The sequence below is a fragment of the Alosa pseudoharengus genome, unplaced genomic scaffold (assembly GCF_046254945.1).
Source record: "Alosa pseudoharengus isolate Yale_2024_CS ecotype anadromous, Long Island Sound unplaced genomic scaffold, YU_APseudo_1.1 YU_APseudo_1.1_scf_12, whole genome shotgun sequence".
Taxonomy (NCBI): domain Eukaryota; kingdom Metazoa; phylum Chordata; class Actinopteri; order Clupeiformes; family Clupeidae; genus Alosa; species Alosa pseudoharengus.
In genome coordinates this window covers 37,053,365-37,067,635 of record NW_027468587.1, presented here as the reverse complement: position 1 = coordinate 37,067,635, position 14,271 = coordinate 37,053,365, and the positions used below count along the sequence as shown (strand labels likewise).

The 14,271-nt window shown below is 39.4% G+C and overlaps 2 long non-coding RNA genes across 4 annotated transcripts; both read right to left on the bottom strand.

Annotated features, from left to right (window-relative positions):
• Window positions 1–3,862: 3,862 nt before the first annotated feature.
• On the bottom strand, window positions 3,863–5,723 carry LOC143118519 (uncharacterized). Of its 3 annotated transcripts, XR_012986169.1 has the most exons (6): window positions 5,633–5,723; window positions 4,689–4,772; window positions 4,487–4,574; window positions 4,288–4,380; window positions 4,077–4,159; window positions 3,867–3,945 (listed from the first exon to the last, which is right to left on the bottom strand). It is a non-coding gene; the product is annotated as an uncharacterized LOC143118519 (long non-coding RNA). The 3 variants fall into 3 exon arrangements; XR_012986168.1 differs by lacking the exon at window positions 4,689–4,772 and having other exon boundaries at window positions 3,863–3,951; XR_012986167.1 differs by lacking the exon at window positions 4,689–4,772.
• A 4,744-nt stretch (window positions 5,724–10,467) lies between these two features.
• On the bottom strand, window positions 10,468–12,253 carry LOC143118518 (uncharacterized). Its single transcript, XR_012986166.1, has 3 exons — window positions 12,205–12,253; window positions 11,425–11,490; window positions 10,468–11,006 (listed from the first exon to the last, which is right to left on the bottom strand). It is a non-coding gene; the product is annotated as an uncharacterized LOC143118518 (long non-coding RNA).
• Between the last annotated feature and the right edge of the window lie 2,018 nt (window positions 12,254–14,271).

The following is a 14,271-nucleotide window of genomic DNA, read 5'->3' as shown; positions in this document are numbered from 1 at the left end:
CTGTGATAGTTTACAGTGTTTTTAAAAGGCGTCTAAAGGCACATTTGTTCAACATGCACTTAGTCCATTATGCAGTAAAGCACTATAACTTGTTATTATATAATTGATTGAATGGGCATTTGTTTATTAGCCTATTGCTATTGTCCTTATTACAGTCTGACCAACATCTTCATTTGTTCCCTGTTCAATTTAAGTGTTATATTGTTATCTATTTATATGTTGCTTTGAACAGCAAAGATAGGATAACGAGCCTCCTTATTCTTCAGTCAAGGAAGTAGCCTACGGGGCGTTGCCTAGCAACAAGGGTCAGAAGTAGGCTAGCCAACACGTTTTTCGATATTTTGTGGAATTATACTTATTTTCATTGAATTCCAATGTCGTGAGTCATGTACTAACTTGCTTTAACTATTTCTCTACATATACCCAGCAAAAGTCGTCTGTGCCAGTGTTTTGCATCTTAACAATAATTTGTTTATGTTTTAAACCGTTTTAATGAACTACAAATTCGGCGCCATTGTTATAAAGCAGCGTTGAAATGAACGCTACACGTCATGGGGCATGTAGTCTAATTACAGAAATAGCTATAATTTCAAAATTACAAAAATATTTTTATACATAACATGAGAAACATGCTTGAATTATTAAGATGTATCACCTGCTTGACTATAAAGTCAAAAGCTTGCAACATTTGTAATATTTTAAAATAAATGTAATTTTCCCATTTTTGCACATGAGGTACACAAATGACAGAAACATTATTTATAACACATATCTTAAGTAATAAGCATACCAAATTTCAGACAAATCTGACCAGTGGTTCCACAATTCAGGAAACTCAAAATATTACATTTTTACACCTTTGAGGGGCGCTACTGAGGTAACCGGGGTACCTGGGGCATTAAAAATTCTTGAGATGCTTCCTTGCATCCGGATGAACAACATATGCTATTTTATTTCACCCTCTGAATATTTACATTTTTCCTCAACTGGGCATAATGACCATGCGTAGCCTACATTTGGATGAGCATGACATGATTAACGTAAAGCAATAGTTTCAACTTTGTCTAAAAACATTTGACATGGACTTAAAGGGATAGAGGAAGCTTTTGAGGGTTTGGGATGGCATCATCAACCCAACTTGGTTTGATCCATGAACTTGTGCATCCAAAACTGTCAGAAAATGCAGCCGAATGGCTGCGTGGATGGTACTTTGCAGGACTGTCGCGTAGGTCAAAACTGACCAGCAGGGTGATGTCATGCAAATCATGTTTATTTCATATCAAAACACTTGTATATATCAGATAAAAGCACAATATCGATGTTATGAGGTGCTAGGTTTGATCCATGAACTTGATGTGCATCCAAAACTGTCAGAAAATTTGTAAAAAAGCTGCATTTTGTGACAGTTTTGGATGCACACAAGTGAAATAAACATGATTTGCATGACATCATCCTGCTGGTCAGTTTTGACCTACGCGACAGCCCTGCAAAGTACCATCCACACAGCCATTCGGCTGCATTTTCTGACAGTTTTGGATGGACACAAGTTCATGGATCAAACCAAGTTCGGTTGATGATGCCATCCCAAACCCTCAAAAGCTTCCTCTATGCCTTTAAGTCCATGTCAAATGTTTTTTTGCCAAAGTTGAAACTATTGCTTTACGTTCTCATCATGTCATGCTCATCCAAATGTACGCATGGTCATATTTTGCCCAGTTGAGGAAAAATGAAAATATTCAGAGGGTGAAATAAAATAGCATATGTTGTTCATCCGGATGCAAGGAAGCATCTCCAAGAATTTTTAATGCCCCAGGTACCCCGGTTACCTCAGTAGCGCCCCTCAAAGGTGTAAAAATTTAATATTTTGAGTTTCCTGAATTGTGGAACCACTGGTCAGATTTGTCTGAAATTTGGTATGCTTATTACTTAAGATATGTGTTATAAATAATGTTTCTGTCATTTGTGTACCTCATGTGCAAAAATGGGAAAATTACATTTATTTTAAAATATTACAAATGTTGCAAGCTTTTGACTTTATAGTCAAGCAGGTGATACATCTTAATAATTCAAGCATGTTTCTCATGTTATGTATAAAAATATTTTTGTAATTTTGAAATTATAGCTATTTCTGTAATTAGACTACATGCCCCATGACGTGTAGCGTTCATTTCAACGCTGCTTTATAACAATGGCGCCGAATTTGTAGTTCACTAAAACGGTTTAGTATTAAAACATAAACAAAATTGTTAGGATGCAAAACACTGGCACAGACGACTTTTGCTGTCTATAATATGTATAGAAATAGTTAAAGCAAGTTGGTACATGACTCACAACATTGGCATTCAATGAAAATAAGTATAATTCCACAAAATATCGAAAAACGTGTACTTCTGACCCTTGTTGCTAGGCAACGCCCCGTAGGGCTACCTGCTTGGCTGAAGAATAGGCTCTCCTAATTTTTGCTGTTCAAAGCAACATAAATAGATAACAAATATAACACTTAAATTGAACAGGTAATGAAGATGTTGGTCAGACTGTAATAAGGACAATAGCAATAGGCTAATAAACAAATGCCCATTCAATCAATCAATGATATAATAAGTTATAGCTTTACTGCTTAATGGACTAAGTGCACTTAAATTGAACAGGTAACAAATGAAGATGTTGGTCAGACTGTAATAAGGACAATAGCAATAGGCTAATAAACAAATGCCCATTCAATCAATGATATAATAACAAGTTATAGTGCTTTACTGCATAATGGACTAAGTGCATGTTGAACAAATGTGCCTTTAGACGCCTTTTAAAAACACTGTAAACTATCACAGGAACAGAGTTCTGTGCAACTTATTGCACCCACATGGAACCACTGAGGAAGAGTCTTGAATTTAGCGTTCATGAGTAGGCCTAGTCGACAGAACAAATGGTAATCAGAAGACAGCAGTGGGCGGTTGGGGAAGTACATCTTGATCATTGAATTGAAATAACAAGGAGCAGATTCAGTCAGTGTCCCATATAGGCCAAAGTGAGAGATTTAAATGTAATGCTGGCTACTAGGCTACAGGGGGAGTGTAGGAGAATAGGCCTAGGAGTGGATATGCATGCCCAATATCCATACCCCATCTTCCTCCTTGCTGGAACAGTTGGCTATATAATGTATTTTCACTGTAGGCCTATTAAGACACATTATCTATGTATCTATCTAATTTTAATTATGGTAGCCATAGTAGGCTACATGTGAGATTACAACAATAATAATGAATGTAGTAATACAAACTAAAATGACTAATGAGTAAATGAATGAATGCCTTTATTGTTATTGCATTGGGAAAGAAGTAGGCTAGTTCTAATCTGCTAGTGCTAATCTGCTTGTTTTTAGACTCTGTAACATAGGTGGCTAACTATTTCCAATTGTCCTGTTCTGTTTACGGTACAACAAAACTGTCACACTTAGATCACAACAAACTGCTGCACATTCTCTGACTAAGGGAAAAGCGCATCGTTGTTAGATATGTATGTACAAATGTCTTTAAACACAATGGTTGCACTTGAAATCATTCATCCTTCGCTTTTTAAGTATTTTCTGTGTTTTTAAGGAATGAAGCAAAACTACAGCAATCTAGACAGCTTGATACAATTGTACATATATACCTGGAGATTGAAATCTGCATTAAAGGCTGGTAGTGGTGATGCTGCTGCTGGTAGTGATGCTGCTGCTGGTGCCCAGCGTCCTTGCCTCATGGGGGTGGGTTGTGGTGGGGGGGCTGTGCCCGGGCGTCCTTGCCTCATGGGGGAGAGGGGTGGCTGGTGGGGGGGTGAGAAGCGCTGTGCCCCAGCCTCCTTACCTCATGGGGTGGGGGTTGGAGGGGTGAGAGGCACAGCAGGTGTTTCTGCTGCTGCTGGTGTTGCTGGTGATGGGGGTGATGGTGGTGCTTCAACAGACTGCTGCAGCTCAACAGATTAAAGTAAAAGCGCATTATTGTTAGATATGTATGTACAAATCTGTTTTAGTCTGTAAAACACACTGGTATGCAAAAGGTTTTAGACAGGTTCATACAATTGTACTGTATATATACCTGGAGATTGTAATACGCATTGTATGAGCGTACCACCTGCCTCAGCTTTTCAGCAGTGAAAGCTTTACGCCCTTCACCTTTTCCTTTAAAAAATGCATCAAAGTGTATCAAAATGACCATAGTGAGGAACAAAGTTAAAGTCAAATCATGTTGCAACAGCTGTGTGCATGCAGTTGAAACAGTAACAGCTGGTTATTCAATATTAACGTACCGTCACTGACTGAGGCAAAGGGCAACTCCTCAGGCCACCAAGGCGGCCTGTGTTGTGACAGATATTCAGGCCGAGACAAACCCTGACTCAGTGCTGAGATAGAAGGGTGTTAAAGTGTACTGTAATCAGATTCAATAGTCTGCATCATTTTGATCGATCTTTAAATAAGGAAATTGAAAACATAGAATGCCAGTCATACCATGTTCTTTTATCAGACGGCCAATTGCCATCCGGCAATGTGTGCCACTGATATCAGGGTCAACGTATGGCCTCTCCCCCCAAAGCATCTGTAAGACAGTACGCTCAGTGTCATTAAAAACAAATGTTAAGGTTCCTTTTCTGAACTTCAAGAAAGGATTGACACAAAAACAAACCTTAACACCACTTTCATTTATACATACCACTTGACACACCCCTATTAGTGAACATGTTCAGCAGCTCAGCCTTCCTGTCATTGGTCCAAAAGGCCTCAAGATACTTTGGCCCTAAATGAACCGTAACCGAAACCCCCCCCCTTGAAATCCATTATCAATTAGGTTTGTGTTGCCATGTCAATATAATTTTTATCAAAACTCAGGGCCAGATTGTGACCATACTAAAAGAATTGTTCTTCCATTGAATGTCATCTTCGATAGATATAATCTAGAGGCGATTGCTCTAAGACTACAGGGGAAGCACAGCCTCCTCTAAAATATCACGGGAAATCACATCAAATAACACTATTACATTAGCTTCTAGCCTACTATATTCCAACTAGAATATGCTGAAAAATTGTTCATCTTCATGGCTAGTTTGTTCAGCAGTAAGGTTTTGCCGGTCATTTATCGTGATTTCGCACCCGTAATACATTGCTGTGACGACACGATCCATCAAAAAACCATGCAAAAAACCCATAGACACTCGGCTTCACTGGACTTTCAATGGCACTACAGAGTGGGCTGATCTCAGTGCAGAAAAGCTACACGTTTATTGGACAAGCGCCACAAAATCGTCATTTCCAGGGAAGCCCGGCTTCTCTGGGAGTGAATGGGACAGTGGGATGGCCCGGACGCCGAGCTTCTGTATGATGATTGGAGGAACCGTCATAGAGGCTGGACACCATTAGTTGGCGTGCTATGTAACGGTGTAGGCTACATTATGCCATATCTGCCATGCCAACTCTAGCCTACTGTTTGGCCTATTCTGGGTTTTGGGATAATTTTTGCCCTCAAAGAACAATATAGCACCTTATTAATAATATTAATTTAATAATTGACCATTTTTATCAGAGCTTCCCCTGTTCCAAAGAGCAGCAATCGCCACTGATCTAATCATTGAGATGTTGTTGAATAAATATTACATATACCTGTGAAATTGAAGGTGGGTGACTCACTGCTGAAGTCAACCCATACGGCAAAAGCCAGGGGTGCTCCAGCCTCACCACCGCACCAATTCTTCATCTGAAAACAATATAAAAAAGATTATACTTTCCCTCTCTTTTAAAAGCAGCCTCCCTCCCTTTCTTTCTTCACTGTACCCAATATTAGCGGGTGCACATCTTTACATCTAGCTCTCCAAAGTCACCAACTTTAACATTACAGCTACACTGTCAGGCTAAAAAATACCCTGCCACTGATTGAACTCCACGAGGCCCGGCTGGCCCTCCTTCTCTTTTGCACCACCGTCCTCTGTCTCTTCAAACCTTTAATGAAAAATGAAAATGATGAACATTTAACATGAATTGAGACATGTCCCACTGTATATATTCTGAAAGCCTGACCTACTTTCCTGCAGACATTGCATATCATACGATCAGTTGTAGGTGTGATTTAACATACAATAGGACATGTCCCACTGTCCTGCAAACTTTGGAAGACATAAATCTATACATGGCTCTATTTTGCATATTGGCGAACGAGGTACACGATACGTTTTGAGCTCCAACTCAAAGGCAAAGCAGTTTCAGCCATGCAAACCATATCCATAACCATACCTACCATAACCATACCTACCGTAGATAGCCTAAATGATATATTTTTTGAACGTCTGTAGTGTGGAGATGTGATTTAAGCTATAATAAGTTATTGCTTGGGTGTTGCTAGGGTACATATGGTGGTTGCTATGGAAAATAACAAAGCAGTGAAATCGCAAACGTTTAGCCATTTTTACATTTTTAGCCAAAAAACTCACTTATGTTGGTCCGATCAGTATGAAATCAGAATATGTTGAACAACGGGACATCACAAACAAGCCAGGCTCAGTTTGGAGTCGGTGGATTATTCCCGGAAGGAGATAAACTGTTCGAAACGTACAAAGTTTCTCTCTTCTGGCGCGGTAACGCTAGGTGCTAGAGGGATGGGACTAAGATGAACGGCACCGCCTTGAGGCCCCTGACAACTGTTCCAAAGGTGGGATCTCTGAGACACCCACAAAAAGAATTGTGAAGGAAAAACATAAAAAAAGTTGACCACTCCCACTTCAGATGTGGAGTTGTGGGTGGTAGCATGGAGCTACAAGGCTGAAATTCAAGTCAGACCTTCTGCACATGACCCACATGGAGCGTGCAAAGTTTCATCCCTCTAGCTGTAACGCAAAGCATTGTGTCTGCAAAAAATACTTTTTTGACTATTTAACATTTAGCCATTTTTCAATTTTTAGCCAGAAAACACACATATGTTGGTCAGGTCCGTAAATATATAGCGTTGCTAGGGTACATATGGCGTTTACTATGCTAAATACCGTGGTTGCTATGGTGGTTACTATGGTCATATTGTGGTGGTTGCTAGGTTGTTGCTAGGGTAATTTGAATGGTTGCTATGGTGTTGCTAAGGTAGATATGGTGGTTGCTATGCAAAATAACACGGTTGCTATGGTGGTTGTCAGGGTAAGCATGTTGGTTGCTATGGTGGTTGCTAGCTTGACATTATACAAGTGGTTGCTAGGGTAATTAAGATGATTGCTAGGGTAATTAAGATGGTTGCTAGGGCGTTGCTAGGGTAATTAAGGTGGTTGCTTGGGTGTTGCTAGGGTACATATGGTGGTTGCTATGCAATATAACAAAGCAGTAGAATTGCTAACGTTTAGCCATTTTTACATTTTTAGCCAAAAAACTCACTTATGTTGGTCCGATCAGTATGAAATCAGAATATGTTGAACAACGGGACATCACAAACAAGCCAGGCTCAGTTTGGAGTCGGTGGATTATTCCCGGAAGGAGATAAACTGTTCGAAACGTACAAGGTTTCTCTCTTCTGGCGCGGTAACGCTAGGTGCTAGAGGGATGGGACCAAGATGAACAGCACCGCCTTGAGGCCCCTGACAACTGTTCTAAAGGTGGGATCTCTGAGACACCCACAAAAAAAACTGTGAAGGAAAAACATAAAAAAAGTTGACCACTCCCACTTCAGAGGTGGAGTTGTGGGTGGTAGCATGGAGCTACGAGGCTGAAATTCAAGTCAGACCTTCTGCACATGACCCACATGGAGCATGCAAAGTTTCATCCCTTTAGCTGTAATGCAAAGCAATGTGCTGGCAAAAACTACTTTTTTGGCGATTTAACATTTAGGCATTTTTACATTTTTAGCCAAAAAACACACATATGTTGGTCAGGTCAGTAAATGTATATAGCGTTGCTAGGGTACATATGGCGTTTACTATGCTAAATACCGTGGTTGCTGTGTTGGTTACTATGGTCATATTGTGGTTGTTGCTAGGGTAATTTGAATGGTTGCTATGGTGTTGCTAGGGTAGATATGGTGGATGCTATGCAAAATAACACGGTTGCTATGGTGGTTGTTAGGGTAAGCATGTTGGTTGCTATGGTGGTTGCTAGCTTGACATTAAACAAGTGGTTGCTAGGGTAATTAAGATGGTTGCTAGGGTGTTGCTATGGTAATTAAGGTGGTTGCTTGGGTGTTGCTAGGGTACATATGGTGGTTGCTATGCAAAATAACAAAGCAGTGGATTTGCTAACGTTTAGCAATTTTTTACCTTGAAATGTCCCTCCAAGCTGGATGGAAGCTGGGTTGATATCTTTTTACTAGTTCGTCAAATGACACGCCGTAACAGGCTGTCATTGATCCACAATGGGCGTGAAAAGACACGCTAAAAGACTGAAAGGCGTTACATGACAAGCTAAATTGCTTTAAGTGGCGTGCTATTTTACGCCATCTCGTGAGATCACGTTGCAAGTTTAGCATGCTTACTTGCAGCTGCTTGTATTACTCATGCAGGGCTCATTTTATTGACTCTGTTTGCAAAATCCAGATGGAAATGGAAAAGTGTTTTCCAAGACTCAAAAGTGCTTGTCCAAAGGAGAAGTACAAACTGTATTTGAACTACGTTATGAATTGCATCCACACATGATTCCCACAAGAACGTCTTAAAATGACTAACTGAAACTTTATTGAATGCTACCTCTGACTAAGAATACATTACTTTGCACTTGTAGTTACTTGCACTTCAGTCTTTTATTTTGGAATCTTAAGAGCAATAAACATATATTGCAATGTTAAATAATTCATGTTTTTTCATTCAGATATGTAAATAAACATGTATAAGTTGCTATTAGTGAATTAATGGGGAGATAATCGAGAATCGAATCGAAATCGAATCGGACTGAAAAAATGAATCGTTAGATTAATCGATGCATCGAAAAAATAATCGCTAGATTAATCGTTTAAAAAATAATCCCAGCCCTAATCTGAAGCCAGTTTGTCTACTAACAACCATCATTAAAGATGCTTTTCGTTTGGAGCGGCATACTGGTAGGCCATCAAAAGCATAACATTTTCGGTTTGGTTTGGGATCTAATTTACTTTTGGACTGTTTGATTATATTGCTAAATGTTGGGACTGATGGGCACTGAACTCTGGGAGATATTTGATGGTTCACTGTTATGTTTCATGCAGTTGAAAAAGTGTCGGGATTTCCACCGCTGTTTATTGCGAGACAAGGCAGCCATTCATTGAATAGGGGTTGTGCTGTAATAGAAACCTTTTTGCGTAGCCAAGTAGCCTAAATTGAGTTATTGTTTAATTATGCATGATTTAGTAGGCTACTTTTTATTAAATTCGTAGGCTGGAATGCCTTGAGTCACGCAACAATTAAATGTAGTAGAATTCAGCCTCTGGCAATTAGCTCGAAAGGGGCGGCAAGACAATGAGCTTGAGAACGTGTGTTGGAGACCCATGGTAGGAAAACGACTTTATTAATCCAACCAACAATATAATAAAATATTAAGAAGAGGTGTTATTTCATTGACTTAAATCGAAGCAATGTCTTCTAGTGCTGATGGACTGATGGCAATTGCTGGTATGGTATAGGCAAATATGGGAACCTGCCTTTATTTGTCCGGCCAGGGCTCGAATTACGTGGGAGCCAGAGGGAGCCGAGCTCCCATGAAAGCAACAAAGTCAAAAACCTGAGGGGGTCTCTCATATCTGAAGGTGTCTGGCATTGTAATTTAATCTTAAACAACCGCTCATTATCCATCCCTGTGATCTCTTACCATTAAAGACGTTAAATTAAAATACTATAGGTACTATAAGACTACTATAGAAAAACTATAGCGGTTACAGGATATTAGTAGTACTAGTAGTTATTAGTAGTACTTCTACAGTATGTCCCAATTATTCCTATAAGATTACTATAATATTTTGTCCCAAATACTATAAGATTCCTATACTACTTTTTCGTAAGGAGATTGCTCATGTGGTTAGAAAAATGGGCAACACCAGTACCCCTGTTGTCTGTATGACCCTGTACCCAGGATTAGAACCAGTCTGCCTTAGCATAATATACTCCCTTCAAAATGCACTAAACATTTGACTATGACGACTATGGCCCTCTGTGAGACAGAAGATATGAAAGGTAAGATAAACCTTTAGCTTAAAAGGGACAAAAACTGATGAAACTCCTAAAACAAATATACAAAACAGGTCAATTTTCAATAAATAACTTTATTATATTTACATACAGCAGTGGTACTCAAAGTGTGGTCCGCAAGCTATCTCCAGTGTTCCACAAGTAGATGTGGTAAAATATAATAGATGAGTTGTTTGCAATATTGAACCAACTTGTATGTAAATCCAAACAGTTCTGCAACAATGATGTAACCTATGCCAGTTTAAATCATATGAATCCTCTGACACCATAAGCAAGGTGCAAAGACAATAAGCAAGGTGGTTCAGTGAGAAGGCCTATTTTGTAATATACTGTTGAAGTAGGTCTACTGTTTTTTTCTTTTTGCTAGGTGGTCTGTGAAACACTGACAAATAGTAATATTGCAGTCTATTAAAATAATGCAAACACAAAACAAGAACATCCAAACTATGCACAGAATTAACAATGTCCTCTTTTTGCCAGACGATGCAGACATCTGGCCTACAGATCCTTTGTAAGATGGTGCTGGGATTATTTAGGGGAAAAGGTCTGAGTTGTTGTTTCGGCTTGTATTGTCCTGGGGATCCGAAGGGACAACACACAAAACACATTTATTGGCTGTGATGATTCTATTACATTGCTCTTTGATTGCGCTGGGCCATAGGTGGAGCCATCAGGTGTTATTGTGGAGATGTCGCTTTCATCCTCCTCCTCATCTTGATCAACCCGAGGTCTTCTAGCTGGCCTTGGATGAACAGGCTTGATGGCAATAGAGGTAGCAGGCCCCCATGCCCATGGTGTATCCGAAGTGCTTGTATCAATACTCATACTTTTCATGAAGTATTCTGTTTGGGTACCTAAAGTAAATAAATGTGTATTACTGTCAAGTTACAAGATACTAATAGTACACAGGACATTCACTCTCTCACACAAAACTGTACTGGCACAATGGAAACAAAAATATTTTAATGATTGCGGTAAGGTGTATGATGTACTAAGTAGCACACCCACAAAAAGACATTCGGTAATATCAATTCTATCTGTTATGCAATTCATGGGTTTCATCAGGTCCATTTACACAGGTGTATTAATCAAGCACCATGCAGTCTGCATTCATAATCGAGGTGCTTGATTTTATACACCTGTGGAAAGTGACCTGAAGAAACCCATAAATTGACTTTCCCAAACATTGATGAGCACATGAACCTGTATTAGCCTACTAGAAAAAGACTTCTAGAAACTAACTAGCACAACAAAAAAAGTTAGATCACAAACCTTTGCTTCTAACGTGATGACCTAATGTAGGCTAGAAAGCTGTGTAGCCTGACATGAGGATGTGCTCTGGAAGACATACAAAACACTAAGTAAACAGTAAGTAATCAAACAAAACATCATTGTAGGCCTACAAAGGTCAATGTAATAATGGCAAGAAGACATAAATTAGACTTAAGTGTAAATACCTGAGCTCTAGTGATAGCAACTTAGCCTAATAGTGCACGGGTATTGTGTTTTTGATTTTCCCTGTTTAGACTAGAACAATATCTGTACTTAGTTGAGCATAAGATATTGTTGCTAATATTATTATTTGTGGTTTAACGCTTAGGTTAGAAGATTATAGGTTCAACAAGCTAAATCTCTGGGTAGTGTGGTCAGTTTCTTATGAGTGTAACGTTAGCTACACTAGGCACATAACTGAAGCATTCCGTTCGCGTTATGTAGGCTACTGCAACAATAGCTTCCAATAGGCCTAATCAATGGAAGTGGCTACACCTGGCGTGTTAGTGGCCTGTAGGCTACGTTCGGGAAAATAGACCATTCCTCTAATGGATTTTACCAGAGCCCTTCCTATTAGACATTCTCTGATTTTACACGTCAACAGAACACTTCAGTTACGTGCCTGGTGTAGCTTCCTGTAATATAGGCTAGCCTAAGCCTAGCTTGTACCAGAGAATGTAGACGGGCTCTGCTTGTACCCTTTTCATGCATGCTAACGTGAAGAATATGAACATGCTATTTTGTAACGGACGTTAGGTGGAAAAGTTTGTTTGTACTTACAGCCTGTGAGCTGGTGGTCGATCGTCATGACAGTACAGAACCAGGTTTTTAGAACATCGATGCAAAACCACTTTCTAACTGTAGGCAGTGAGTTTGGTCGAAATGATTGGAACACAGAACTAATGTTGCACTACTTCGGTGGTGGTGTTCCAACGATAAATCCGAACCATTTCTTCCTCAACTCTTGTTTCTAAGGCAAGACATGCAACATTGATGTGTTATTGCCACAAATAACACAGGCACGATTTTTTTCCGCCATGTTAGCAACTTGCTGTAAGCTCCTACTAGCTGCAGAGACAATCCCCAAAATCTTCCAGTCTTCCTGTAGGCGGTCACAAGCCAAGGTGGGCGAGGCCATGAATAATCAGTTTCCCTTCGGAGTCATTGGGAAGGGCTCTTTCTGATTCGCTTGTTTTTTCATGCATTTTCTTTCATTGGCTAATGCGGGCAATGGGGGTAGAAGATCATTTTCACGTGCAGCATGCATATGCAACTTGGAGTGAGCTATAGTATTTAGAAAGTAACAAGTATTAAACGGTTTCTCAGTGAATGAGACCTTTAAGCTACTGTGTAGTGGGTCCCATTTAGTGTTGTCACGATACCAAAATTATGACTTCGATACGATACCTGCCATAAATATCACGATGCTCGATACTAAAACGATACTACGGCGAAATCCTAAGATATCTGGAGAAGAAAGGACTCATACCTCCTCCAAGTGTATTGAGTCATTTGTGTTGAATTTGGTGCACTTTTGTAGTGTGTAGGTCAATTCTGGGTTCTAAACTTCCTACATAATTATTATTTTTTTATAGTCAGTAAAATAGTAGGCCTACTTTGTGTGATTAAGTCCTTTATTGTTTGTTATAGTTCATTTACATTGTGTTGTGGCAATTAAGTAGCTTTAAATAGCCAAACTAGGTTAGATCAAGGTCAGTGTTAAAATTACTGCATGCAAATCACTGAATGCTATGCAGAGGGGCCTAATCTTTAGGCCATCTGATGTACAGTATAGGCTACCCTAGGCCTTCCCGTGTTCATGGGATTTCTTTGACAGTTGCAAAGGGGAAAATGTGAGGATAGTCTTCTTTGTGCCCAGTGTACAAGTACGACGTTCCAACCACTCAGGTCTTCGTCAGATAGGCCTACACCATTACCTGTTGCAATATATCTGTGTGCATTCCTACATTACGTCTATTTCTTTGATAACATGATTTGCTACCACGTACTGTAACAATAAGCCGCTATTATTATTAGGACTCAACACGCTTGGTGGTGTTATGCTGTGGGCATTAATTAGCGCATTTCGGGTAGCCTATCCTACATCTGGGCAATAATTATTGAACAAATTGCAGTCTACATGCCATGACAAATATTACCAGTAGTAGGCTGCTACTGACCGAACAATGGTAATGTTATTCTGGCGTGAACATTGCGCTTTCATCGCGTTAGCACCCTTGATTACAGCTCGTTATGTCTCGTCAAAATGATTACAGCTCTGTCTCGTCAAAATTCATTGATGAAGGAAGGTTCGCTTTATCCCAGAGAACCATACTCGTTTCACTTAGGCTAGACTAAAACATAAGAGAAGAACTTGGCACTAACCATGTAGTCGTGTTTTCTATAGCATATTCGTTAACCTGTCGTTCTTTGAACTCTTTAAAAATGTTGGCATATGAGTCAATATCACCATAAGGTGCCTTTGAGACTTCCCCATCCCCCCCAAAAAAGCTGAGATTTTCCATTGAACTTCATATTCATTGTATTAAGTATATGTTATGCTGTTAGAAATACATATTGGTCAAGCTCCCACACTTTTTATAAATTAACTGCAAGCAGACAATTTACATGCAAACAGAAAAATATGTCCACCCTGTCATGGACAATTTCAAAACAGAGTAAATACATTGTAATTACATAGTGATTATAAAATGTACATTTTCAGAAAACTATTTAGTCCCTTTCTCAACAATACATTTTAGTTAATGGGAAAAGTATTGGGATAATAATGAAATTATGGCAAACTATTTGTTTCTCTATAAAATCTGCGAGAGTTGCACTTTCTTT